Source organism: Atta colombica, unplaced genomic scaffold (assembly GCF_001594045.1).
Source record: "Atta colombica isolate Treedump-2 unplaced genomic scaffold, Acol1.0 scaffold102, whole genome shotgun sequence".
In the NCBI taxonomy this organism is placed as follows: domain Eukaryota; kingdom Metazoa; phylum Arthropoda; class Insecta; order Hymenoptera; family Formicidae; genus Atta; species Atta colombica.
This window is the reverse complement of record NW_017259187.1, coordinates 2,028,241-2,048,115: the sequence shown is the minus strand read 5'-3', so window position 1 is coordinate 2,048,115 and position 19,875 is coordinate 2,028,241. Positions and strand designations below refer to the sequence as shown.

The window sequence follows — 19,875 nt, the reverse complement described above, 5'->3', positions numbered from 1 at the left end:
TCTACCAATTTTTTATATATTTTATATTATATATATTTGCAATTTTATGCTAAAAAATTAATATTATAATTAAAGATTATTTAAAGATAAGTAACTACACTTCAGCCCAGTTCCACAACTCACTTAACTCTTAATCGAGGTTCAATATATTTCTCATCTCTTTCCAATTCTAGAATTGGAAAGAGATAATAAATAAATTGAACCTCAATTTTTAATTGTTTAACTTAAGAGTTTACCTTAAATTGTAAAACTAAGCCTTAAAGATTGGCAAATTCTCAAAAACAATATTGATACGGTTACAGAACATTTTCAAATATATATATAGGTAATATAATAATTTTTAAAAACTAAGCATAAAATAATTTTGAAACTTTCATAGAAATTTAATTTATTGGAAGATTGATATCATTTTTTTTATATTAAATTAATCAATACTAAATTGGATTTCTAAAGGAAATTATAAAACTTTTACTTAAATTTGTTCTTCTTATATTTCTTATCATTCTAACGACATAGAGAAATGTTTATTATTTTTATTTTAGAGAAATTATTTTTCTCAAAACATGTTGTCTTCTGTAACGGACATAATAACTTATAAAAAACTGTAGATATATAATATCTTGGTTGCTTCTTTTATTAATCCCTTTTAATCTATACTAGCATGTTAGTATTCAGAGATCAAAATTAGGAAAACAATGTTCTCTTTGTAAGAAAGTAGAACGTCGCAAACCTAGACACATCGTGAAAATACATTCGTCGGGAAAGAGAAACGTTTGTATTATTTTTGAGAATATGTTTACGAAACATGTAAAGGTAGGTAATTGCGCAAACATCATCGACATGATTCTCTTTTAAAACGCGAATAAATATTACAATCTTAAGTGACTATATTTCACTATCAGATATTTTTATTGCGATAATTGTTCGTTTGATGCATTATGCTCGATTGAACATAATTTTACGAAATTACATAAATCTGTACTATAGAATGCAAGTCTCATACATCGGTGAATCGCGTTGGTTCCAATCCGCTTCCGTTTTTGAAAAACAGAACGAAAAAAGACTAGAATACTCAGAATCTACATATATGCACTCATGTTCGATAATCTCCATCATATATATGTCGATTTTCATATCATAAGTGATTAGCGAGTATTTCGGAATATCGCAAATTGATGTAAAAATAAAATATTAATAATATTTTAAATCCATTCTGTAACGCTTAACGACAATAACGATATTGTTGAGCGGGTTTTAAAGTATTCCCTAAAATTTTTAGAGTGATTTTCGTTCTAAAGAAAAATCTTATTTTTAAGAATTGAAAATTGAGTTACTTTTTTTCAAGACTGTTCCAATTTTTAGAATGAAATTTCATTTCAAAAAATTTAGAGAGTGAAAAAGCTGCGCTATGATCATATAACGATATCATTATTGTCGATAAGAATTAGGAACATAAAGAGATCTAAAACGACAATAAAAGGCCTTATAAATCTATAAAAATTGAGTTCTCATTTCTTTAGATCGCGCAATTACTACTTTTGTACAATGTTATCGTACAAAGTTACATCATACCTGAAAATAGATGACCAAAGATTCGCTAATTCCTTTCAAGACTTGTGTAATGATATTGATGAGAAAAATGTAACCAAGAGATTCAGAACTATATTCAGGACCAATCCTATATTCCTTCTTTTAATTATCATATAAGCATTCTATATTCTATTTTATTATTAGTCAAACAACGGAGGAAGATCTTTTAATGAGTATCTGAAAGATCAATACTCAGTGCCCGTAAAAAAAAGCGACAATAGAATGGAAGGTAAGAGAGAATGATTTTTGTGTCGCGATATCACGCCATAATAAAAATATTACTTCATATGTATCTTGATTTGTTACATAAATCGAAAGATAACCGCCAACGAAATTATAGAGTACCTTAAGTTAATTGTATCCCCATTAAAGAAATTTGGTGAAAATTTAATTACAAACGATGTTACTGAATTTTCCCAAAACTTGACCAAAAATACCGAGACACACCTATTACGGTTCGTAATAATGGTATATCAATGGACTTCCGATATAATGATCCTAAATGTTCTCGGCAAATCACATTACAAGAATATCTTAAAGCTTCGAGAGACGCCGCACCTTGAGAACTACACACTGCAAGATGAGAGAGATTTTTTTGTAGAGCAGTGCAATATTACATCAAAGAGAAATTTTTTAAGAATCTCAATATTTTATAGCTTATATAATAAATTCTCCCGATATCATAAACGAGATTAAAACGATTCAAGTTATAAGAAGAATTATAGGAATTATCTGAGAAAAAGGAATTATCGGATATGATCCACGTTCTTATTAACGTTATTATTAACTCGATCGTATTTGAATTAAAAAAATGAGAAACTAAAACTCTGAGGAAGCTGTAATACGTCTCAATAACGAACTATGCGAATTTCAATTTCTTGAATATAGATGGGTCCTTTGTATACGTTATCCGAATATTTGCATCCGAATTCTGTCAATAAGAATTCCCAGCCTTCATTGGAAGATCAGTCTTCATTGCCAATGGCAATGACAAAAAGAAATGACAATGGACCGACAGGTAAGAGAAAAATTGTTTGCTATAGAAATGAGCGATATCACACAAAAATAAAATATTATTATACAAAAATATTGATCTCTTGATCGATATATAAAAATAATACCGCAGGTATTTTGGAGTACGAAAATAAGTCGATGACTGAGGGCATCGATGTTTCTAAAAGTGTATGCAAATTCAAATAAATACGTCACATATTAGAAATGCAGCTATTCATTTTCGCATAGATAACACATGAGTGATTTTCTTATAGTTTTCTTATATACGGTTCAAATATCGCTGGAGGAAGACCTTTTAATGAGCTTCTTGGGTGATCAGTCTTTCTCATTGCCCATGGAAAAGAACGGCTATGAATTGGAAGGTGAGATAAATTTTCTTCGCCATAGAGAAGTACGATATCACGTTAATATGAAAATATTATTTCACAAATATCTCGATTTTTTTCAGATGATGAGGAAGTAACTATCAAGGATTTCATGGACAATGCTAAACGTCTAATAAATGAAAACTTAAAAGCATTCGAGGAAACTACAATGAACAGAGATAACGATTTCTTTGAAAAATTACAGAATCTTAGGAATCACACATATGTCAAAAGACCCATCCTTGAAAAAGTTAACAAACTCAAGTTCTTAAAATTCTTTCGATTAAATTACGTAATGACAATATATCAGTGGATTTCTAATATAATAATTCACAATACCATTGGCGAAACGTCTTTCAGTGACTTCTTTCCAGGAATGTAAATCTATGTTTTCCGTGAAAAAGATTCAGGACCAAGTAAAAGGTAAGAGAAAATTTTTTATTTGTCGCGCAATATCAATATAATAAAATAGAAATATTATTTCATAAATATCTCGTTCTTTTACAGAATTTGAGGAAATAAGTGAGGAAATCATATTTATCTTACGCAATTGCTCCAGACAACTGCTTCCGAAATTTGAAGACACTTAAATAATACATACTGGCGATGAAAATAATATATTCTTTAAACAGTTTAAATATAATGATATTTCAAAGCATTCAAAATTCAAAGTATTCCGTTCATTTATATATTGATATTAAGGATCATTTATATATTGATATTAAGGATCCATTACTGCGATCATTAGATTATACACAAAGAAGTGAAAATCGTTTCTTTTTTTCCATTGATATAAATAAATTTATCAATTTATTGCATTAATCTATGAAATATATGTCGCTGTCTATTTAATTTTATAAAAAGCATGTAAGTTATCTAGTTTTATGTACATCTGGAAAATGTAATAAAAATTTATTCAGAAATATCATTTAATCTCAAAATCTGATTTAACTGAATTAGCCTTTTTACTTATTTATATTATCATTTACATGTAGAGCATTATCACTTGTTATTATTGTTTATTTCGTACAAGATTCAAAAGAAAGATTTATCATGTAACTTGCAACGAAGAACAAGAGCTCCTTATTTAAGCAGAACAATAAGTTATTATGATATCAAAATGATTCCAAAATGATAAAAATAATGAAAAGTCATTTTTCAATCATATTTGATTCATTTTAATATTATCGTCGATATCATTTTGACATTATCGTGACTTGTTATTCTGCTTGGGTATTATATATACCTTTGAGACATGAAGACGAGTAAGAATATCCGAGGTGATTTGGAATTCAACCCTACTATAGGAAAAAGAATGAATCTTTTAAAATTAGGATCCGAATATCTGACAACGATCTCTTCTGTCTCTCGGTAGTGAAATTCGTTATCCCTGACAACACTATTAGTCGTGTAATTTTCGTACGATAACTGTATACAATTTAATAGTTGAAAAAACTTATAAAAAAAATTTATTTACAATTTAACTTCGTAGCATAATCGAGTTATTATTCGCATATCATTAAAATTAAAATTATTCATTAAATTCTTCGTTTAAAGTATCCTTAGTAATATCGTGCTATTATTTCATACAAAGATAATATAATAAAAAATTTATTTAATATTGTAATTTTTTGGATTCAAAGATTTTTAGAAATATTGATTAACGAATGTTAAAATGAATGATTTTCAATCCTGAATGCATTTTTATTCATTTATAGGAATTGCATGGAGCATATCTCTATGCCTTTCAATCTAAAAATAATATTAGCTTTTTCTGTGCATTGTATTATTCAAATCAAAATTTTGAATAAGAATGTAATTTCTCAATCCAATTGCATCCAATTGAATCTAGTTGAATACAATTAAATCCAAAAAAAATATATTCGCTATTTAAAATACGCATTTTCGGATGAAAAATAAGAAAAAAATTTCAATCTATTTTAATTCATTCTCATTTGCTGGGAGATAAGTATATCTTTAATTTATTTTTTTGTTTTTATGTCTAACTATTTTATTGTATTTCGCTAATGAAATTGCAATAACTTTTTAAATATTATACTTTATTTACAATACAATTATCAATGCTGTTCAAAATATAATAAAAATGATAATATAGAACGTAATTACAACAAATTTTTATACGAAAACGTCGAAAATACATACGATAACAATGAAATATTGATAAACGCAGAAGAAATATTAATAACAATTAGATCGTATTTACTATTAGCGATAATTATTTACTATGAATTATGTATTTATTAATAATTTGCGAATATGAAATTTAATAATATCGCGACAAAAAGTCATTAATGTATTTATAACAGCATTTTCATGGCATTCAAGATAACTATATAATTTCAATAAATTCATATCAAAATACCTCCGCCTCATAGTATATTGATTATATGAATGTCCGATAAAAAAAAGAATAATTTACATAGTGGAAAGCGAAAACTTAATGTTCGATTCTTTTGATTCGACATAAATTTTACAAGATCCATTTGCAAAGAAAAGTCCTTATGGATTTAAATGTATAAACCAATTACATAGAAGAATTTTACAACAGTTGCAAAGCTGCTTTCTCTGCTAAACGCAGCTGATGTTTAACCATATATCCTATCGCGTATAATGAACTCAGTGGGATAACTTAATCGCGATCGTACTAATAATAAGTAAGCAATAATATAATTAAAACAAGCTATTTCAATCTTTAAAATACAAAAAAAATTAATTAATAACAGCGTTAATAAGAGTTAGCGCGGATAATTAAGCGCAAGTTTTGTAGGTTTTTTTTGAATCTACCAAACTTGCTCTCTCATTAATCATGTTGTTTGTTGATTTTTTTGTATTTCAAATAACTCAAAAAATATAAGAACTCGCAACTTGCGAGCAAGTTACCCTCCCGAATATTCAGTTTACCTTTTACAAACATTACATGTAGGTTGGTGTCACACACCAACCTACATCTCAATGAGCAGAATATCTAAAATTGACGCATAAGACAAGACTTTAAGATATCTTTAAGACTCTTTAAGAAACATCTTTAAGATATTTCATAAAAAATTGTGAAAGATATCTTAAAGGTGTCTTATGCGTCAATTTTAGACATTTTGCTCATTGGGCTCGAAAAGAGATTCTCTTCTTTCTTCTGGCCAGATTGAACTTACCTTTCGTTGCTCCTGGCCAACATTTTGGCTTCATAAGTCAAAAATCGACAACAAGGAAAAACTCGATTTTGTTGCTGACTGCTGCTAATATCGCCGGCAATAAGCGTAAGACTTTACGCTTTTGTATGATGTGCGGAACACGAACGCGTCGCGAAGAGGCCATCATATTAATAAAATAGACTAAATATTAATATAAACAATTATCATTAATAATAATAGTAGCAATTTTATTAATATATAATATAATATACAAATAAATTTCGCGTTTATTTTACTTTATTTTTCTATTCGCGTTTATTCAAAATCAAAACTATAAATATTCGACTAAATATAAATCTAAATTTAAAAAAATCTTCATGTCAATAACGTTTTTATTTCAAGAGTCTCAAATATTACGAAATTAAATTAAATTGCTTAATATAAATTTTATAATGTAATCAAAAAGACTTATTTACAAATAAATGATTGAAAATTATCCGATAAAATTCAAGGCCCATGTACGTATTTTTAACGATTCGAACGATTCGTTGCAAAATCTCATCTCAAAACGTGCAGAGATGAGAAATTCAGATGAATGATGGAAGATCCGAAAGGGATAATTTCCCTTCACTTCAGTAAATATATCCCTATTTTGTATATTATATTAGATTGAAATCATTTTTTTAATAATTTATTATTTTAAAATTAAGTATTTTAAGTCATGCAAAACTCAAACAAAAGAACACAATTTAAAAATAATTAGATAGATTTTAAAATAAAATTCTTATATTTTTTGATAAAATATATGGATCTTACATCATGTTACTGCTTCAACTGGTATAAGATCCAGTTATCATATGGATAAGTTATAAAAGATTAGGCTGAAGTAAGTGCATTGAGATAAATAATAATAATTAATAAACATAAAATATCTTTTACAAAAAGGCGAGATTAATAAATTATATGCTCTACATTACAATTTTTATTAATTTTTTCATTAGTAAGATGTATACAAATAAGTGTGAAAGAAAGGAATTTCTTAGAAAACGGTTCATATTATAGATATATGTCTATATACATATATCTATATACATAAATCTATATATATCTATACGTATAATGTATAGATATTGCTTTTCTGCACCAACTTATATAAAACTTAATCCTGAATGAATTTTTGAGGATAGGATAGATAGGAAAAATAAGAAAACAATATTTATTAAATTATAATAAACACTTTTCTATATAACAGTATAGAAAATAATTTCATACACTCTAACTATTATTTTATATCAGTTTTTTTAATTTCCTGTATTTCATATATTTCAAAAATACAAATATTTTATCCTTTTTCATTTTATCTTCCAAGACACATTATTTTAATATAAAAAACGATCATCGAAAGAACCCATTTTTTATTATATTTTTGTAATTAAATTACTTAATAACAAAGCGTTCACATTAACATGTACGAATTTATAATTAGTACAAAAAATTTAAGCTAAATTTAATAATAATTAAAAATAATTTAAAGTGCCCCGATAAAAATTTTTCATACATGAATATATATATATAAATATATATAAACATACATAAATATTCATAACTATGTATAATCGTATACAAAATACGTCCATATATGTACATACATCTCTTTTTCTTTTGTAAAATTACTTTTTAGTGTAACAGAAATAATAATAGTACCGTGAAACATTAAAAATAATTAAGGATTAATTTTCGCATTGTTCGATTCAGGAAAAAAAACAAGTTTGGAAAAATTGCTCTAACACAATTATGTATAATTTTATATATAATTATACATAAGTAATTTTTTTACATTTCTTCAAACTTGATTTACAAAAAAAAAACAAATGGTATAAAAATTATCCTTTTAATTATTTTTAATGTTTTCACATTACTATTATTATTCTATGACACTAAAAAGTAATTTTACAAAAAAGAGAGAGGGTGGAATATGGACATTTCATATATGATTATACCTGTTTATTCATGTATGAAAAACTTTTTATTGAGTGGGTGTAACATAATATTATCAATTTAACAGTGCATATACAATAAATTCCATATAATAAAAGAGATATCCAAGATTAAGTTTATCCTAATATGTTATTACTTATTCATTTTAAGGCAACGGATGTACGGAATCCTACATATATTTAAGTATATCCATATATATTTCAATTGATGCGTATACATCTATAGATATATAGCAATTAATAAAATTACCACATATCCGTTACCCCAATAAAAACATTAATTTCATCACTTACCAATTCGATGCGCAACAGCGGAGTTATCAGCAACGTCGCTACGATGATTCTGTAACAAAAAAAAATAGGAAATCCAAAATTAAAACAGAGTAAAAAAATAAATGTTTCAAAAAATATTTACTAAATGCAAAGTTTTTTTGAAAATAAAATCATATAATATTCAAAATATATCATTTTTATAAGCATTGAATTTTATGTATATAAATGTTTATGTTGAATTATGTATATGTATGTGTATATATATATATATATATATATATTGTTCACCATTCACCATTTATATCTATAAAAATAATTATAATTTTCTTACAAATATATGTTTATAAAGTTTCAAAATAATTTTAAAATAATTCTTTCCTAATTATCATTTAAATTATTAAAATGAAATTACTAAAGAATTACTAAATTACTAAAGAATATTAAATTTAAATATTAAAAGAAAAAGGATGCAGATGTAAAAATTACATAAGTAGTATTTAAAAAGTAGTATTTACCGCAAGGTTGCTCCGCCGATGCCTGATGCCTCTCCCAGATCTCTTCCTCCTCTCAGAATAGGGTTGACATCCTCTCGCACAGGACACTCGCGTAAAACACTCGCGAATAATACTATAATTGCGCGCGGATTATAACTTAAACGGTACTCCCGATGCAAAAGCGCGACGCGACGAACCGGCTGCGGTTCGTTCATTTTCAAGTAAATCGGTGACGAGGCTACGTTAGCTTCCTCGTCCTTGGATTTTTAAACGAAGAGAACGATTTTACTCAAGTATCTAAAAATTTATCTGGAAATATCATTCAAATAGATCCGAAAATTTTTAGATACTTGAGAAAAATCGTTTCTTTCGTGTAAATATCCTCTGAGTATTAAGCCCTCCCACCAAAGCCCTCCCGTCAAAGTCATATCCGTAAGAGGGAAGATAATCTGAAAAATGTAATATATGTAGCTATTATCTATATTACTATGCAATTATTATGCAATCGGTTAACTTTTTTAGAAACGAATCTTACACTCACGAGTATTAAACAAACAAAAAATTAATTAAATTATTAATCTATATTAATTGTGAAAGTAGGAATTATTTGCATGAAAGTGTTCATATTAGCATTGTTTTTTTATAACTCGTGTGATACCGTTCGTACAGAGTATGAACAAGTAGCTGTGTCGCATGCCGTTCTTCTTCACATTTCTTTTTGAAACATATATATAATAATCGCAGAAAATAGCTAGATATAATACGAAATGTATTTTATGAATATTCACATAATATGATTACTAGTATGATTAATTATTTATAAAACAATGTTTCGTATTATATTTGGTATTCTTCGCGATAAGATTTCAAAAAGTAATGTGAATAAGAACCGCACGCGACATGACTACTTGCTTGTACGATTCTCGGTAAGAGAATAAACTGCGCGATAACTACGCATAAACGTAAACATGACGCGCCGTTCCGTGCCACCCCGTGCCATCCCCAACCCAAGGTCGCGCGCCAACCGCCGACTAACTGCCGAAATATTAATGCATATTACGAAGTAAAATAATATATTCTCTACATTTTTAATATTCTTCGATTAATGAAACAATTTATTATATGTATCTAGTTTTAACGGCGCGAGTCATTTAATGTGTATCATAATTATATCGTGATACACCAAGAAACATATTTGACGTTCATTTTATAATTTTAAATATTTCGCAATTACAATATGCTGACAAAAAGCAACAAGTAAAAAGAGGTTTTAACTAGCGTGGTTTTTCTTACATAATTGCTCACGTAAAATGCTTTTGATATTCCATATTATATCTCAATTTTTATTGCTCTTTTTTGTGATTTACAATTAAATAAAGACTAACAATATGCCGTACATCTTTTAAATGAAGATAAATGCAAAAATTTATTTTAAATTATGAAACAATTTCGAACTAAATAGAATGCACATACATTGAGAGACATGTAATTTAAATATAATTTATCTATTTACTTTTCCCATATCATAAGAATGCAGAATAACACGAAAATGACAAAATTATACGATTCAAAGTGATAAAAAGCCACAATTTGAAATATCTAACAATAAGAATCTCATTTTTAAATCGTATATGTGAGAACACACGAAATATTTAAAATACTCATGAGCTGTGTATGTGCGTAATAAATCTAAGAAATAAAAACCGTGCAATAAAATCTATTAAGCTCTTAATACACTCTTTAGCTTTAGGCAACTTTACATAATTCGCGTTCGTAGGTATTTAATTAATCATCATTAATTAATGCGACACGCGGAACGACTCGTAAAACACATCCGTCTCCGTCCGAAATCGCCGAGCGAATGCCGAAGTGATGACGCAGTCAATAACCGTGCCGCGGCACGCTCCCCCACTCTGTTCGCCATGTAATCCCGCCCCTCGCTGTTCGCCGTGCGGATACTACCCAACTATCGCGTATGAAAAATATTCATGGTTTATTCACTTATTCGTATTTTACATGATTTTGACGAACGAGTATCGCCGCACATTTCGCGTTTTGCTTTGTGGCATCTTTGGCACAATTCTATTAGATATGGGAAAAAGTTCGTGGCGTTTTTCCCGTTACATCTAACGGGAAAAACGCCACAAACTTTTTCCCACAACTAATATATTACTTACAGGGTTTTATTTTCAAAATACTCATGAACTGTGCGTAATGAACCTAAAAAATAAAAACTGTGCAATAAAACCCTACAAGTAATGTAGAATTGTAAAATACGAATAATTGAATAAACCATGAATATTTTTTATACGCGATAGTTGGGTATCCGCACGGCGAACAGCGAGGGGCGGGATTACATGGCGAACAGAGTGGGGGAGCGTGCCGCGGCACGGTTATTGACTGCGTCATCACTTCGGCATTCGCTCGGCGATTTCGGACGGAGACGGATGTGTTTTACGAGTCGTTCCGCGTGTCGCATTAATTAATGATGATTAATTAAATACCTACGAACGCGAATTATGTAAAGTTGCCTAAAGCTAAAGAGTGTATTAAGAGCTTAATAGATTTTATTGCACGGTTTTTATTTCTTAGATTTATTACGCACATACACAGCTCATGAGTATTTTAAATATTTCGTGTGTTCTCACATATACGATTTAAAAATGAGATTCTTATTGTTAGATATTTCAAATTGTGGCTTTTTATCACTTTGAATCGTATAATTTTGTCATTTTCGTGTTATTCTGCATTCTTATGATATGGGAAAAGTAAATAGATAAATTATATTTAAATTACATGTCTCTCAATGTATGTGCATTCTATTTAGTTCGAAATTGTTTCATAATTTAAAATAAATTTTTGCATTTATCTTCATTTAAAAGATGTACGGCATATTGTTAGTCTTTATTTAATTGTAAATCACAAAAAAGAGCAATAAAAATTGAGATATAATATGGAATATCAAAAGCATTTTACGTGAGCAATTATGTAAGAAAAACCACGCTAGTTAAAACCTCTTTTTACTTGTTGCTTTTTGTCAGCATATTGTAATTGCGAAATATTTAAAATTATAAAATGAACGTCAAATATGTTTCTTGGTGTATCACGATATAATTATGATACACATTAAATGACTCGCGCCGTTAAAACTAGATACATATAATAAATTGTTTCATTAATCGAAGAATATTAAAAATGTAGAGAATATATTATTTTACTTCGTAATATGCATTAATATTTCGGCAGTTAGTCGGCGGTTGGCGCGCGACCTTGGGTTGGGGATGGCACGGGGTGGCACGGAACGGCGCGTCATGTTTACGTTTATGCGTAGTTATCGCGCAGTTTATTCTCTTACCGAGAATCGTACAAGCAAGTAGTCATGTCGCGTGCGGTTCTTATTCACATTACTTTTTGAAATCTTATCGCGAAGAATACCAAATATAATACGAAACATTGTTTTATAAATAATTAATCATACTAGTAATCATATTATGTGAATATTCATAAAATACATTTCGTATTATATCTAGCTATTTTCTGCGATTATTATATATATGTTTCAAAAAGAAATGTGAAGAAGAACGGCATGCGACACAGCTACTTGTTCATACTCTGTACGAACGGTATCACACGAGTTATAAAAAAACAATGCTAATATGAACACTTTCATGCAAATAATTCCTACTTTCACAATTAATATAGATTAATAATTTAATTAATTTTTTGTTTGTTTAATACTCGTGAGTGTAAGATTCGTTTCTAAAAAAGTTAACCGATTGCATAATAATTGCATAGTAATATAGATAATAGCTACATATATTACATTTTTCAGATTATCTTCCCTCTTACGGATATGACTTTGACGGGAGGGCTTTGGTGGGAGGGCTTAATACTCAGAGGATATTTACACGAAAGAAACGATTTTTCTCAAGTATCTAAAAATTTTCGGATCTATTTGAATGATATTTCCAGATAAATTTTTAGATACTTGAGTAAAATCGTTCTCTTCGTTTAAAAATCCAAGGACGAGGAAGCTAACGTAGCCTCGTCACCGATTTACTTGAAAATGAACGAACCGCAGCCGGTTCGTCGCGTCGCGCTTTTGCATCGGGAGTACCGTTTAAGTTATAATCCGCGCGCAATTATAGTATTATTCGCGAGTGTTTTACGCGAGTGTCCTGTGCGAGAGGATGTCAACCCTATTCTGAGAGGAGGAAGAGATCTGGGAGAGGCATCAGGCATCGGCGGAGCAACCTTGCGGTAAATACTACTTTTTAAATACTACTTATGTAATTTTTACATCTGCATCCTTTTTCTTTTAATATTTAAATTTAATATTCTTTAGTAATTTAGTAATTCTTTAGTAATTTCATTTTAATAATTTAAATGATAATTAGGAAAGAATTATTTTAAAATTATTTTGAAACTTTATAAACATATATTTGTAAGAAAATTATAATTATTTTTATAGATATAAATGGTGAATGGTGAACAATATATATATATATATATATATATACACATACATATACATAATTCAACATAAACATTTATATACATAAAATTCAATGCTTATAAAAATGATATATTTTGAATATTATATGATTTTATTTTCAAAAAAACTTTGCATTTAGTAAATATTTTTTGAAACATTTATTTTTTTACTCTGTTTTAATTTTGGATTTCCTATTTTTTTTTGTTACAGAATCATCGTAGCGACGTTGCTGATAACTCCGCTGTTGCGCATCGAATTGGTAAGTGATGAAATTAATGTTTTTATTGGGGTAACGGATATGTGGTAATTTTATTAATTGCTATATATCTATAGATGTATACGCATCAATTGAAATATATATGGATATACTTAAATATATGTAGGATTCCGTACATCCGTTGCCTTAAAATGAATAAGTAATAACATATTAGGATAAACTTAATCTTGGATATCTCTTTTATTATATGGAATTTATTGTATATGCACTGTTAAATTGATAATATTATGTTACACCCACTCAATAAAAAGTTTTTCATACATGAATAAACAGGTATAATCATATATGAAATGTCCATATTCCACCCTCTCTCTTTTTTGTAAAATTACTTTTTAGTGTCATAGAATAATAATAGTAATGTGAAAACATTAAAAATAATTAAAAGGATAATTTTTATACCATTTGTTTTTTTTTTGTAAATCAAGTTTGAAGAAATGTAAAAAAATTACTTATGTATAATTATATATAAAATTATACATAATTGTGTTAGAGCAATTTTTCCAAACTTGTTTTTTTTCCTGAATCGAACAATGCGAAAATTAATCCTTTAATTATTTTTAATGTTTCACGGTACTATTATTATTTCTGTTACACTAAAAAGTAACAAAAGAAAAAGAGATGTATGTACATATATGGACGTATTTTGTATACGATTATACATAGTTATGAATATTTATGTATGTTTATATATATTTATATATATATATTCATGTATGAAAAATTTTTATCGGGGCACTTTAAATTATTTTTAATTATTATTAAATTTAGCTTAAATTTTTTGTACTAATTATAAATTCGTACATGTTAATGTGAACGCTTTGTTATTAAGTAATTTAATTACAAAAATATAATAAAAAATGGGTTCTTTCGATGATCGTTTTTTATATTAAAATAATGTGTCTTGGAAGATAAAATGAAAAAGGATAAAATATTTGTATTTTTGAAATATATGAAATACAGGAAATTAAAAAAACTTATATAAAATAATAGTTAGAGTGTATGAAATTATTTTCTATACTGTTATATAGAAAAGTGTTTATTATAATTTAATAAATATTGTTTTCTTATTTTTCCTATCTATCCTATCCTCAAAAATTCATTCAGGATTAAGTTTTATATAAGTTGGTGCAGAAAAGCAATATCTATACATTATACGTATAGATATATATAGATTTATGTATATAGATATATGTATATAGACATATATCTATAATATGAACCGTTTTCTAAGAAATTCCTTTCTTTCACACTTATTTGTATACATCTTACTAATGAAAAAATTAATAAAAATTGTAATGTAGAGCATATAATTTATTAATCTCGCCTTTTTGTAAAAGATATTTTATGTTTATTAATTATTATTATTTATCTCAATGCACTTACTTCAGCCTAATCTTTTATAACTTATCCATATGATAACTGGATCTTATACCAGTTGAAGCAGTAACATGATGTAAGATCCAATATATATTTTATCAAAAAATATAAGAATTTTATTTTAAAATCTATCTAATTATTTTTAAATTGTGTTCTTTTGTTTGAGTTTTGCATGACTTAAAATACTTAATTTTAAAATAATAAATTATTAAAAAAATGATTTCAATCTAATATAATATACAAAATAGGGATATATTTACTGAAGTGAAGGGAAATTATCCCTTTCGGATCTTCCATCATTCATCTGAATTTCTCATCTCTGCACGTTTTGAGATGAGATTTTGCAACGAATCGTTCGAATCGTTAAAAATACGTACATGGGCCTTGAATTTTATCGGATAATTTTCAATCATTTATTTGTAAATAAGTCTTTTTGATTACATTATAAAATTTATATTAAGCAATTTAATTTAATTTCGTAATATTTGAGACTCTTGAAATAAAAACGTTATTGACATGAAGATTTTTTTAAATTTAGATTTATATTTAGTCGAATATTTATAGTTTTGATTTTGAATAAACGCGAATAGAAAAATAAAGTAAAATAAACGCGAAATTTATTTGTATATTATATTATATATTAATAAAATTGCTACTATTATTATTAATGATAATTGTTTATATTAATATTTAGTCTATTTTATTAATATGATGGCCTCTTCGCGACGCGTTCGTGTTCCGCACATCATACAAAAGCGTAAAGTCTTACGCTTATTGCCGGCGATATTAGCAGCAGTCAGCAACAAAATCGAGTTTTTCCTTGTTGTCGATTTTTGACTTATGAAGCCAAAATGTTGGCCAGGAGCAACGAAAGGTAAGTTCAATCTGGCCAGAAGAAAGAAGAGAATCTCTTTTCGAGCCCAATGAGCAAAATGTCTAAAATTGATGCGTAAGACACCTTTAAGGTATCTTTCACAATTTTTTATGAAATATCTTAAAGATGTTTCTTAAAGAATCTTAAAGTCTTGTCTTATGCGTCAATTTTAGATATTCTGCTCATTGAGATGTAGGTTGGGGTGTGACACCAATGTAATGTTTGTAAAAGGTAAACTGAATATTCGGGAGGGTAACTTGCTCGCAAGTTGCGAGTTCTTATATTTTTTGAGTTATTTAAAATACAAAAAAATCAACAAACAACAGGATTAATGAGAGAGCAAGTTTGATAGATTCAAAAAACCTACAAAACTTAATTAGCGCTTAATTATCCGCGCTAACTCTTATTAACCCTGTTATTAATTAATTTTTTTTGTATTTTAAAGATTGAAATAGCTTGTTTTAATTATATTATTGCTTATTTATTATTAGTATGATCGCGATTAAGTTATCCCATTGAGTTTATTATACGCGATAGGATATATAGTTAGACATCAGCTGCGTTTAGGAGAGAAAGCAGCTTTGCAACTGTTGTAAAATTTTTCTATGTAATTGGTTTATACATTTAAATCCATAATGAATCAAAAACGAGAACCAATCGTATTGAAGAATTTTATAACAATCGGAAATCTGTTTTCTTTGAACGCAGCCATTAATGTATATCCTATATTCGCGGTGTTATTGCATATTTATGAAGTAATATAGGTAGAAATCTATGGATGAAGGTAGATCTGCGAATAGGCACGAATAAATGAAAATACGGGTAGGTAGGTACACAATAAGTATGGGCAGTAGGTAGGATCTGTATAGGTAGAATGATAAGTGTAGATAGACAGGATAGGAACTAAACATATACACTTGGAAATGAGAGATTAAAAATTGAATAAAATTTTAAATTAATTTTAAGTTTTATTTAATTATCAAAATCCCTATTTCAATCATCGAATATAAAAATAAATCAAATTAATTTCAAATTTTATTAAATTTTTAGCTGAAATTAAATTTTTTTGTAAAATTCTATACACGTATAAATTATGCAACGCGTTAATACTGTAACTTTATTGTAAATAAATGTATACATAATAATATTAGGTACGTATATAAAAACTATGTTCAGATAAATGTTATAATCATACTTACTTTTGTAATTTGTAATCATATTTACTTTTGTAATTTGCACAACGATTCCCGGGAAAAAATGTTATATATATGGACATATTTTATATATAATGATATATAATTGTATATAAAATATGTCAGTTTTTATATGATTATGTGTAATTTTATATAATTGTATATAAAATTTTTTCCCGGATTACTAATTATACATTTACTGGAATATATATATCCGTATTGAATATCTATTCAATACAAATAACATTTATCTTGTTGTAATAAATCAAATTATTGTGTAATTGATGTAAATTATGCGAAATCGACGAAATATATAATAGCAACAATTGTTTATTGATTTAATAAGTTTCATAAATATTTAAATTCAAAATTCGGATTATTTTTTTATTTAGATTTTATTTCGTATATCAATTAGTCATTAATAATTTTAAGTAACTTCTTATTAAAAATTTGATGTTTAGAATAATCGTCATTTTTTTCTTCGTATTTAATACAAATTTATTAAATAAGTCATGAAGATTGGAGCTTTAATCGAGGCAATGGTTAAATATTAACTCTTACTTGCTTTTCGACATTTACATTTTTAACATTATAAAATTACGAGTATATTTTAGAAACAATTTATTATATGCGAAGACCTTATATTGCTGTCTCATATCGCTGCCCCATACCACGTCAAATAGATGCCAGTGATTATGTGGTTTGTATCGATGGAAAATCGTAATTGTTTTCATCATTGAGAATTATTCTTTGTCGTTTTTCGTGAAGTTTCATTCGTAAAGTCTTGTTTGGTGTTTCTTCAGAAATTCTTATGCAGGATTGGAATTAATCTCGAGTTTTCTCGTCTGCAATTATTGGTAGTAACAATTTTGTTAATGAGTCAATAATAATTGCGATTACTTTAAAGTCAAGTTGTAACATTAATTCAGTGGTATATTTTAGCATATAATTTTCGATTTCTTTATCTTATTAAATGTTCTCCCACTAGTAATAATAAGCATAGTACACTGTCTTAATAATAGAATTTTATAGTGTTATGGATATATAATTATTATTTGTTTAAATTCAAATTATTCAGTGAACAAATTTAAGTTTTATACAAATAATTTGATTATAATTTTTCGATGATTGCTCGAACAAAAATATGGTTACGAATGTATATATTTAATTTTCTAACTTTTATTTTACAATCATTTTTAGATATTGGACATCCCGCGATTGCAGAATATTTTTATTTTAAGAATTATTATTTTATATGTATATACATGTTTTTAATGATAAAATACATGCAAATATTATATTGAATGAATATTGATTTTTATCGATATTTACATAATTTTTTTCAAAATTCTTTGTAGTAACATTGTTATTGTGATTACATGAGTTGAATTGTAAATGTGTGGATACAAAAAATTCAAGATAAGTCGAATGGATACCCTCATATTAGCGGGATATTAATAATTATAATGTTTGAAAAATAAAAAATTGATAAATTTTTCAGTATAAATGTTCTTTAAAATTTTGTTGTTATCGGATTCGGCTCATCTCGAACAGTTGGTACTCGAGAAACTTTTGTACCCATACATATAAAAAATTACAATAATGCATGTATTTTATTATTATTAAATATATTCCTTCGTAACCACTATTGCATAAGGAAATCATTCTATCCGTTTATTTTTAATAAGAGATGATTTTTAGTCACGTGTGGCAGAACATATTTTCTGGCGAATTTTAATATTATATTAAAGATGTGACAAAAATAATTGTAATTGTAACTGACATGCTACTAAAATTATTATTATTGCTAAGTAGTCTGAAAGATTCGGGATTCACAGTCCCCTAACAAGATCACTGGTATTTGACGGATTGTTTAACTTTTCTTTGCAAATGGATCTTGTAAAATTTATGTCGAATCAGAAAAATCAGACATTAAGTTTGCACTTTCCATTATGTAAATTGTTCTTTTTTGTATCGGATATTCATATAATCAGCATACTACGAGGCGGAGGGATTTTGATATGAAATTATTGAAATTATATAGTTATCTTGAACGTCATGAAAGTGCTGTTATAAATGACTTTTTGTCGCGATATTATTAAATTTTATATTCGCAAATTATTAATAAATACATAATTAATAGTAAATAATTATCGCTAATAGTAAATACGATCTAATTGTTATTAGTATTTCTTCTACGTTTATCAATATATATTCATTGTTATCGTATGTATTTTTGACGTTTTCGTATAATCCCGCATTAAAAATTTGTTAATTCGTTCTATTATCATTTTTATTATTTTGAACAACATTGATAATTGTATGTTGTATTGTAAATAATTACTATGATTGTAATATCGAATTGTGTAAAGAATAATACAATAAAGAATAATATTTAAAAAGTTATTGCAATTTCATTAGCGAAATACAATAAAATAGTTAGACATAAAAACAAAAAAATAAATTAAAGATATACTTATCTCCCAGCAAATGAGAATGAATTAAAATAGATTGAAATTTTTTTCTTATTTTTCATCCGAAAATGCGTATTTTAAATAGCGAATATATTTTTTTTGGATTTAATTGTATTCAACTAGATTCAATTGGATGCAATTAGATTGAGAAACTACATTTCCTATTCAAAATTTTGATTTAAACAGTACAATGCACAGAAAAAGCTAATATTATTTTTAGATTGAAAGGCATAGAGATATGCTCTATGCAATTCCTACAAATATAATGAATAAAAATGCATCCAGGATTGAAAAACATTCATT

The 19,875-nt window shown here is 27.0% G+C and overlaps 1 pseudogene; it reads left to right on the top strand.

Annotated features, from left to right (window-relative positions):
• The first annotated feature begins 792 nt into the window (after positions 1-792).
• On the top strand, positions 793-3,549 carry LOC108687592 (annotated as a pseudogene).
• The last annotated feature ends 16,326 nt before the right edge of the window (positions 3,550-19,875 follow it).